The sequence below is a fragment of the Sinocyclocheilus rhinocerous genome, unplaced genomic scaffold (genome assembly GCF_001515625.1).
Source record: "Sinocyclocheilus rhinocerous isolate Xijiao unplaced genomic scaffold, SAMN03320098_v1.1 scaffold899, whole genome shotgun sequence".
Taxonomy (NCBI): Eukaryota; Metazoa; Chordata; class Actinopteri; order Cypriniformes; family Cyprinidae; genus Sinocyclocheilus; species Sinocyclocheilus rhinocerous.
In genome coordinates, this window is record NW_015653460.1 from 1,568,852 (window position 1) to 1,577,969 (window position 9,118).

Below are 9,118 nucleotides of genomic sequence, written 5' to 3' on the forward strand. Positions count from 1 at the left end.
CTACCGGTGCTAAGGGGGGGCTAGACCAATATGTGGGGGTGCTAAGAAAATAAATGATATTGATGACGTCAGAGTTACTTCATAAAGAAATGGGGCTAAACCGGGGCTATTAAAAATTCTGATGGGGCTATAGCCCCCCCTAGCCCCGGTGTAGCGCCGTCACTGGCATGGAGGCCCACATGAATGCCTCAGTTAATTCTAGTGAAGGATGTCACAATTAATTCTAGTTATTCTAGTGAATCTTAACCGTGGATTAATGTATATTTTAACCCCAGATTTTAAGCCAGAGTGGGTTATGCAACATTTCACAGTTGCAAGGCTTTTGCAAGAAGGATGGCGACATTTAAACAATTGGTTATGAAGCCCTTTTCAAGGTAGACAGTATGCAGGGCATAAATGTTTAAATTTTACATTTATGCATTCGAATGTGCTTTTAACCAAAGCACTGCACATTGCATTCAGAGTATACATTTTATCTGTTCATGCATTCCTTGGGAATCCGACTGATGCTCTACTATTTGAGCAAAAGGAATGTATGTGACAAAATCAACCAATCATGCAAAAACTTTTAATGTGCTACGTTTAGTTTTTAACATCTGAGCAAGTGAAGTGAAGTGACATGTGGCCAAGTATGGTGACCCATACTAGGAATTAGTGCTCTGCATGTATCCCATCCAAAGTGCACACACACAGCAGTGAACACACACACACCGTGAACACACACCCGGAGCAGAAGAGCAATAATGCTCTTCTGCAATAAGTAAATAAATATAAGTGATATGCTAATGCATCTTTGCAATAAATAAATAAATAAATAAAACATGCTCCTCTGCAATAAATGAAGTGACATACTCCTCCACATTTGCTTTAATGTTGTCTTTGTTTCACAAGACAACCACAGTGGATTTATGTGGCAACATGACACAGATGGAGTTATTTAAACAGATTGTGTGCATGTTGCACACTGTATTTGTCAAATCAAAGTTATAAATCTTGTCAATTAGTAATGTAAATAAGAATGTTAACCATGATTTTCAAATGTACAGTATTAAATCTCAAAACCTGACCACCTGGGAGTAATAACCATCCAGTACTGTACAGTGTGAAACATTCCTATAGCTCAACTAAGGTTCTGTTTCAGGGAATGCACATACTGGAAAAACAGCTTGAAGTCACTGTAAAGCATCTGCCAAATGCCTAAAATGTACATGGAACAAGATAACCCAGGGTTAAAAATGATAACCCAGAGTTTTAAATTTCACATGTGAACGGTTTGCTTAAAGATCTGACAGCACTGCTCCACCTAAAACAACCTATAACTTTGCTCCATCTAGAATGGGATAACTTTCCTGCACCGTTACCTTGTCAAAAATGCCTATAAAGTAAAGTCTTCATTGCATCCAGGCCTTCTGAGGAACGTAAAGGGACGACAATGCACCAAATTCACAACCCTCCCCAAGGGGTCACACTGACAGTATCCCATTTCTCTCGCTGTATTCTCTGTCTACAAATCCTAGTAAGCTAAAAGCAGATCATTCGTTTCAGACAGAGCACAGCATGAGAGCTTTCCTGGCTTTGTGAGCCATCACACTGAATCCCACCTCAAATAAAAGAGGCATGGGAAAGTAACTTTATGCAGGATTTTTTGACATTGCGAAGATGTTAACAGAGCTTAACCTTCTCCGGGTTTAATTTGCTCAGGTGCCTGTTTAAATGTCATCGCTGGCCTCCTGATTGAAGACTCCCTACCTCGCTGTATTTAGATGAAGTTATTAAACATCTCTAGTCTGCCATTTACGTAATGTCTTGGTATATTAGCAGGTGTTAGGTTAGAGCTGTGAAGTGAAAAATGAAGAAGAGCATACAGACCTTTAGGTTTTTTTTTTATTTTATCAAAGTCCATTCAAACACATCTACTAGACATAAGACACAATTTACAGAAAATATTTTAATGAAAAATTAAGAGCCCATACATATACATGCACAAGAACTTTTCTACAGTCTAACAGATTTGATTCAGAAGCTATCAAATCGATTCTCAACTCCAATTCATTTAGGTTCATATTTCAGTTATAGCCTGCTGTCCATGCTGCTTATGAAAGAAATGAGCTGCTAATACTGTGAATTACACATGGCAGTGTTTTAGACTGATTCAAACCGGTAACTCATCTTTTACTAAACTATTTACTAAAAAGAACCGGTTGTTTCAGTATTCGGGCTGCAGTGGTGGCATGGTATGTTTTTGATTCAACAAAAACTCATTGGAGTCATTTGGTAGTGAATCGAATAACACTTGTTGGGTTGAATCATTGTTTTTGCACTTGGCCAACAAAACGTCATTTCTTGCCATTATTTTGTGATAAACTCGTGCACTATTTAGTACATGACATTCGTTATAGGCTGCGAACTCACATTCACATTCACAGTCGTGGCATTAAAGATTTAGGACAGGCAGCATAGATTGAGCAGCAGAACGAGTACATTGAAAATGGGCACAGAGTAAAAGATCAATTTTTAAGATTTTTTACGAACAAGATATTAGCATAGTCAATGAATATCAAAAGTCAAAATGTCATTGGTTCTCATGTGTCTTGCCATTGACATCAAACATTAAAGTGACAGTTCACCCAAAAATGAAAATGATTCATTAGACATTGGTAACGGTCATGTATTTTTTTTCCCCATACTGTGGAAGTCAGTGGCTACAGTCAACAGTTTGGTCACCAACATTCTTCAAAATATCTTCTTTTGTGCTCAATAACTGAAAGAAATTCCTACAGGTTTGGAACAGCTTGAGGTTGAGTAAATGATGACAGAATTTCCTTTTTTGGGTGAACTATCCCTTTAAACCTATTCTTGACTTGAGCTTCTGTTCTTTACATATACAAAAAGATGAATGCTTACACATTTCTAACAGATACTGGTATAATAGATCTCCTTTTTTGTGAAAACAATACAATGGATGAGAAAATTACATAATTGTCATTTTTGGGTGAGCTATTCCTTTAATGCGCTCATGCAGTTTTAAGGATTCTGCCCTCTGCTGACATTTTCAAGCGATCTGATTAAGGCTGACCTGTGCTCTGTTAACCTTTAGCATATTGCATTGTATGTTCTGTGTGTCTGAACTGAATCTGGCCTTCCTGATGAGATGGCGAGAAACAGCGAGAGAAACAACAGGGAAAGGCACGCCATTGATTTGCTATCCAACTCCGCTGCCATAATCACCTGATTGTTCCAGACAAATATACAGGGGAATCGACAAGAATACCAAATTAGATCTCACTCCCCTCTGGCCTGCTCCCAACAGAACACATTTTCCTCAACCAAATGCTATGTAACAAAGAGCTATATTTAAACCAAACCAGGAAATTTGGCTTTTTGTGTGTGTGTGTGTGTGTGTGTGGCAGCTTTGATCATTTTAAATTAATTTAGCAGAGATCACGTTGCACTGACAAAATAATGAGCAAGAGCGTGTGGTTTTGCCTACATTTCGGGGAAAGAATGTCCCCAAAAGAATAGTAAAACCTGAAATTTTCTACATTGAGGGGACAAGCCAACAGACCCCATGAGGAAAATGGTTTCTAAAAAATAAAAGCCATCTGCAGTGAATGGGGGTCATCAGAATGAAACAGCTGATAAAAACATCACAATAGTGGACTTTTACAGATGCACAGCTTTTCACTTCACAAGACATTAACTGATGAACTGTTGTGTAGATTGCTTGTGGATTACTATGATGTTTTTATCAGATGTTTGGACTCTCATTCTGATGGCACCCATTCACTGGTGAGCAAGTGATCTGTACTGATGAAGAAACTAACTCATCTACATCTTGAATGGCCTGAGAATAAGTAAATTTCATTTTTTTTTTTTTGGTGAATTGTTCGTTCAATGAAAACTCCCCACCGTGACAGAAAAACAAATGTGTGTGTATGTTACGTGCCCATGGACTCTTTAGGTCAGGGAGGAAGAATTTGTACTTGCTGTAATATATTATGAAGTGACTGTTCAGTTTAAGAGCTACATTTAGCTAATGGGTAAAGCAAGGAGCACTTTACTATGTGTATCTTGAAGAGAAAATTCCCATAATTCCCAACTTGTAAGGTTGTTAACAAGACTAAAAATTCATAAGGACATTTGCAAATATCCTCATTAGAGCGAAGTCTGGAAACTTACCACACTATAGTTTTACTAGCTCTGAACAAATCCCTATATTGCCTTTGGGCTGTCACGTAGTTTCCTGCTAATTAGCTGGATATTTTAATATATGTGCTTATTTTTACTAAAGCAAATGTCTCTTCAAAAGTAACTCTTAGTCTAAACTAACACACTTAATTCTTTTTTTCCCCTTCTCTCTCTCTTATAATCAACACGTCTAATTTTTAACACACTTTAGTGCACTTCAGATGACTTTGCTTCTTGTTATTGATTATTTAAAGACTCTTTTGGGCTCATTTACTTTGGTCACTGTTGGGAAAGCTTGAAAACGAAAAACTCTACACATAATTTAAAAGTAGCTAAACTAAAATAGAGTTAGTTTAGTTACGCTGCTACATTCAGCTACTCTGTTTGGTAGTAATATAATTAAAAGACCCTTGAATTTATATGTGGTTCTTCTTGGCATTTGTGTCTTTGCTTAATTATGTGAACTCGGCTATCTGTCCAGGGAACTGGCATTAATATGACAATGTGATTTAATTACTAATTTTTTTCTTCCAAAGTTGCTTTGGTGAGTGTTTATAAAAGCTTAAAATGTAAATACAAATTCTGTTTGCTCTTTCTAAAGGTTAAGCATGTTTTGCTATGATTCGTCTCGTAATTTGCACATTAGGCTACCTGATGTGAAAGTTGCATAATGGCTATGGATTCAGGCTGATCACACAAATGTTTCATGTCCATTCCCAAATCGGTATAAAAACTTGAGAATAAATGAAGCACCGGTTTTGCTCCATAGCCATTGCTCCAGGCTGCTTTGGAAAGACTTGGTCTGAAATTAGTGAATGTTCATTTGTACGAAAAGCATCTGCTAAAGCAGTAGCATAATAGTCTACAGATTGTGTGTTTCATGGAAAAGGTTGAGGGTTATTTGAAAATGTTGATTGACGCTTTAATGGTGTCATGATGAGAGGTTACGGGCTGATTATGTGGTGTGCCATTTCAGGTAGTGGAGTGTGGGTAGTTTGTCTTCATGCACACGTACACACTCACACAAAGCACACAGAAGAAAAAAGTATATTTAAACTGAATTGGCAGTAAATTACTAAATGTTCATTAAAAAGCTCTTATATGTTTATCATCTGTTTCTATAGCAAATTTAAAGGTACAATCATGTGTGAAAAGGAATATTACCCTCATTAAAAAAAGTAAAGCGCATTTCACCACAAATGTAAATTCTATAATTATTTTCTTGCTCTCATGTTGTTTGAAACCTGTATGACTTTCTGTCTTCCTTGAAACACATTTTTTTCAAGAATATTATGCCTAAACGTTTTCATATGTAAAAGTAAATGATGCCTGGGACTGTCAAGCTCCAAAACAACAAATAAACAAACAAATAAACCCTATGTTTTGTCTTGGTACTATAGAAATAAATTGCTTTAAAGTCACCTTGACCAGATCTGGGTAGATTACTTACAAATTGTAGTCCATTACTGATTACAGATTACATGATGAAAATTGTAGTTATTAACATAATCTAGTAGGTTACTTATTTTAGGTAGTGTATTCTGACTACTTTTTAGATTACTTTTTTTTATCTAACTTGATTTAAAATTACCATTAATCGTGCCATATTGTTTAAAAAAATTAAAGAGAAAGATAATATATTACATTTTTTGATATTAACATCATAAACTGCATTAAACATTACATTACATAACAGTGTTTCCCACACTGGGCGTTGATAAAAAGCTAATAATGTGCAAATGTGTTGTTAAATTACTGAAATATTATTTTTCTCATAGATATTTGAAGTAAATATTTCATGGCAAAAAGGTTTGGCTGACAAAAAACATTTGGGAATACCTGCATTACAGGAACAAACATTAATAAACATGACATTACACACCCAGAGTCTGTCAGGTTTGAAATATTTTTGTCCAGATTTCCAGAATCAACAGTAACCTAAGGTCACTGGATATGATGAAGGCATACAGTTTCGCAGCTATACATCACCAGTGTTTAGAAACATGCATGATTATTTCTTTCATACACAGTCTTTTTTCACCTAAATTCAGAAGCATGGTTTGCAAATTCATTAAGATGACATTTAAATGACACTTCTATATTGTGAAAAAGCTAAATGGTATGACACAGTAGGATTTTTAGAGAGGAACATTTAAAGAGAAAAAACAAGAATTAGGGAGACTCAAATTATGAATGATATACTGCTATTGTGTGAATAATAAGTAATCATGTAATCCATAAAAAAACTTTAAAATTTTAAAATGTAATATGCTCTAATTACGAGTACTTGATTTTTGGAATCTAACCATGTAATCCAGATTTCATGTAATCAGTTACTACCAGCTCTTCCTGGGACTATTAAACAAGCATGCAAGCAAACAAATGCTAGTAAAACAAAATATGTAATATAAAATGAATAATGTTTTGTCTTAATACAATAGAAATAAATAGATTTAAAGTCCCTATTACAGTAATTAAAATCACTGCTGGTAATTGTGTTAACCAGTACAAAAAGTCTGACATATACATAAAACAGCCTGGCAAAACTATATGTCATTTAAAAATAGTAGTGCTGCAGTTTCAGGTTCAAAGTACACTTTAATGGAGTTTCCATTTCCTGTATTACTTTAATTGTGTATTGATTTTATTTCCCCAGAGGCATAACCACGCTTTTGAAGTGGCCTAAATTCCCAGAAACCCACTATGTCAAATACAAGCCTTAGAGACTCCCAATCAGCAGTTTACAGAGATGCGGGGACCCCATCAAAGCTTAAGTGGCTGATTTTGAGCAATTCCAACATGTATTAACTTTGAGTGGTAATTGTTACTTTTTGTGCTGAAAAAAGTGTGACTCATGCAAAACTTCATAGGTATATATATTATAGGTGGTCAGCAAGGCATTGCTATGCTATTTTATATTTACTGGATGTTCTGGGTTGTTTCCTGGCCCTGGTCAATAAGCCCGTCCACAAGTTTCTAAAGGGCTTTTCACACTGCGCTTAACACCAGTTTAGAGTTGTTCTAACCCGCTTTTAGCCCTGGAGGTACGTTTTAGATGTGTAACACCATGCCGTGACATGCGATAAAAAGTATATTTTCCATGTTAATCAGAGGTTTTATCCTAACTAGCCGCAACAGCGAAATATCTATTTTAGAAACAGTTTCTATTTCCGCGATGTTGCGGCTGGAACAACAACATACAAACTAACTGACAGTAGATAATCTCTACAGAATATGTGCTTTATTCAAACTTAAACATATCTAATGTCACTCAGTATGTACATTTAATAATGTTTAAAAGATTTACTATGAATTAGATTATAAACTTATCCATTTCGTTGCGAGTGCAGTGCGCTTCCAGAGAGAGCCCGCCCACACACGCTTCTGATTGGCTGTAATATTTGATTGATTCTGTTGCGCCGCGTTGTCGCGTATGGTGTGGACACCCAAATTGCTTGTCGCTGGAATCTTGTCTTGTGTAGTTTGGACACGGTGTAAATTAAAAGCGGGTTAGCTGCACTTTTTACCCACATGGAACCCTACTCTGGTTAGCACAGATTTTTCTGGTTTTAAGTTTGCATTGCAGTGCCAAACGTGTACAGTGTGAAGTAATGCGGTGTTAGAAAGATACAGTTAGATGCCAATCGCGTGATTTGGTCAGTCAAGGTAACCGTGTGAAACAGTTCCCAGCAGGCACAGGACATCAATATAACGTCAGGTTGACGTTGGACATGATGTCGGACAGACGGTGGTTGACATTTTGGTTGAGATTAAAAATCAGTTTGACGTCACTATTTGATGGCAATTTGACAGACTTAACATTGGATTTTGGTTACACAACCTAAAAACAACGAATACCAACGTCAGCTGACGTCGATATTGGACATCAAATTAACATTGACATTAGACGTTGAATAGATATTGAATTTTGGTCACCCGACATCGCAACCGAAAGTAAATTATGAGCAGTGTGAAACGTAAAGCAGAATAACCCAGGATTCCTTTACCTGGTGTTTAGGATGTCCCAGGGTTAATAAGCCTATTTCAGGTGTGAAAAAACCTTATGATATTATGCTCTGCAAAAAATGGCTCAGCTCCCTCTTTCAGTGTAAGTCTATGTGATTTTTCACTGCTTTTATTGTTCTTTATATGCAAGTAAAAAAAAAGAAAAACACTTTTTTTATTCAGAGCACACCTCTCCACGCAATGTGGGGTATCATTCATGTCCATAGCTCAAACAGTGCTGATGAAAACCTTCATCCTCTAAATTTCTGTCTGTTCTCGTCACATGGATAAAAGAGTCTGCTTAATGAATAAATGTAAATGTGTAAATGTCTCTAATATGAGTCCCTGTGCTACATCTCTCAGACATTTCTCTCTGCACCCCAATCACTATATTTTCATGACTCTTTGATCAAGGGAACAGAGTGATCAAAATCTGAGTAGCACTTTTATTTTCGTTGCATAGCAAGTATTAATATATGCAGAAGTTTGTGTTCCACTAGGCCATATCAAAAACATATTACTTAATGTGTCATCCTCTCTGACAAAAATCCTTCCACATTCTATTGAATTATAATATTCAAATACTGCAGTATTCAATGTTAATGCATACTTTTAACTTTATATACTGTTCAAAAAAGATTATGTTTTTTCCCCATCAAGGACACATTAAATGACAGTAAGGCCATGTAAAATGTTAAATTATAAATTAAATATTTCTTTTTCAAATAAATGCTGTAACTTTCTAGTTATTAAAGAATCCTGAAAAAAATGTATCATGGTTTCTACATAAATATTAAGCAGCACCGTTTTCAACATTTGTTTCAACATTGTTTTCACATTTTCAAATTGCAAACCATGCAGCTACAAAATTTAATCTATAGAAATGTATAGATTTACCAGATGATTCACTGATTAACCATTAAAG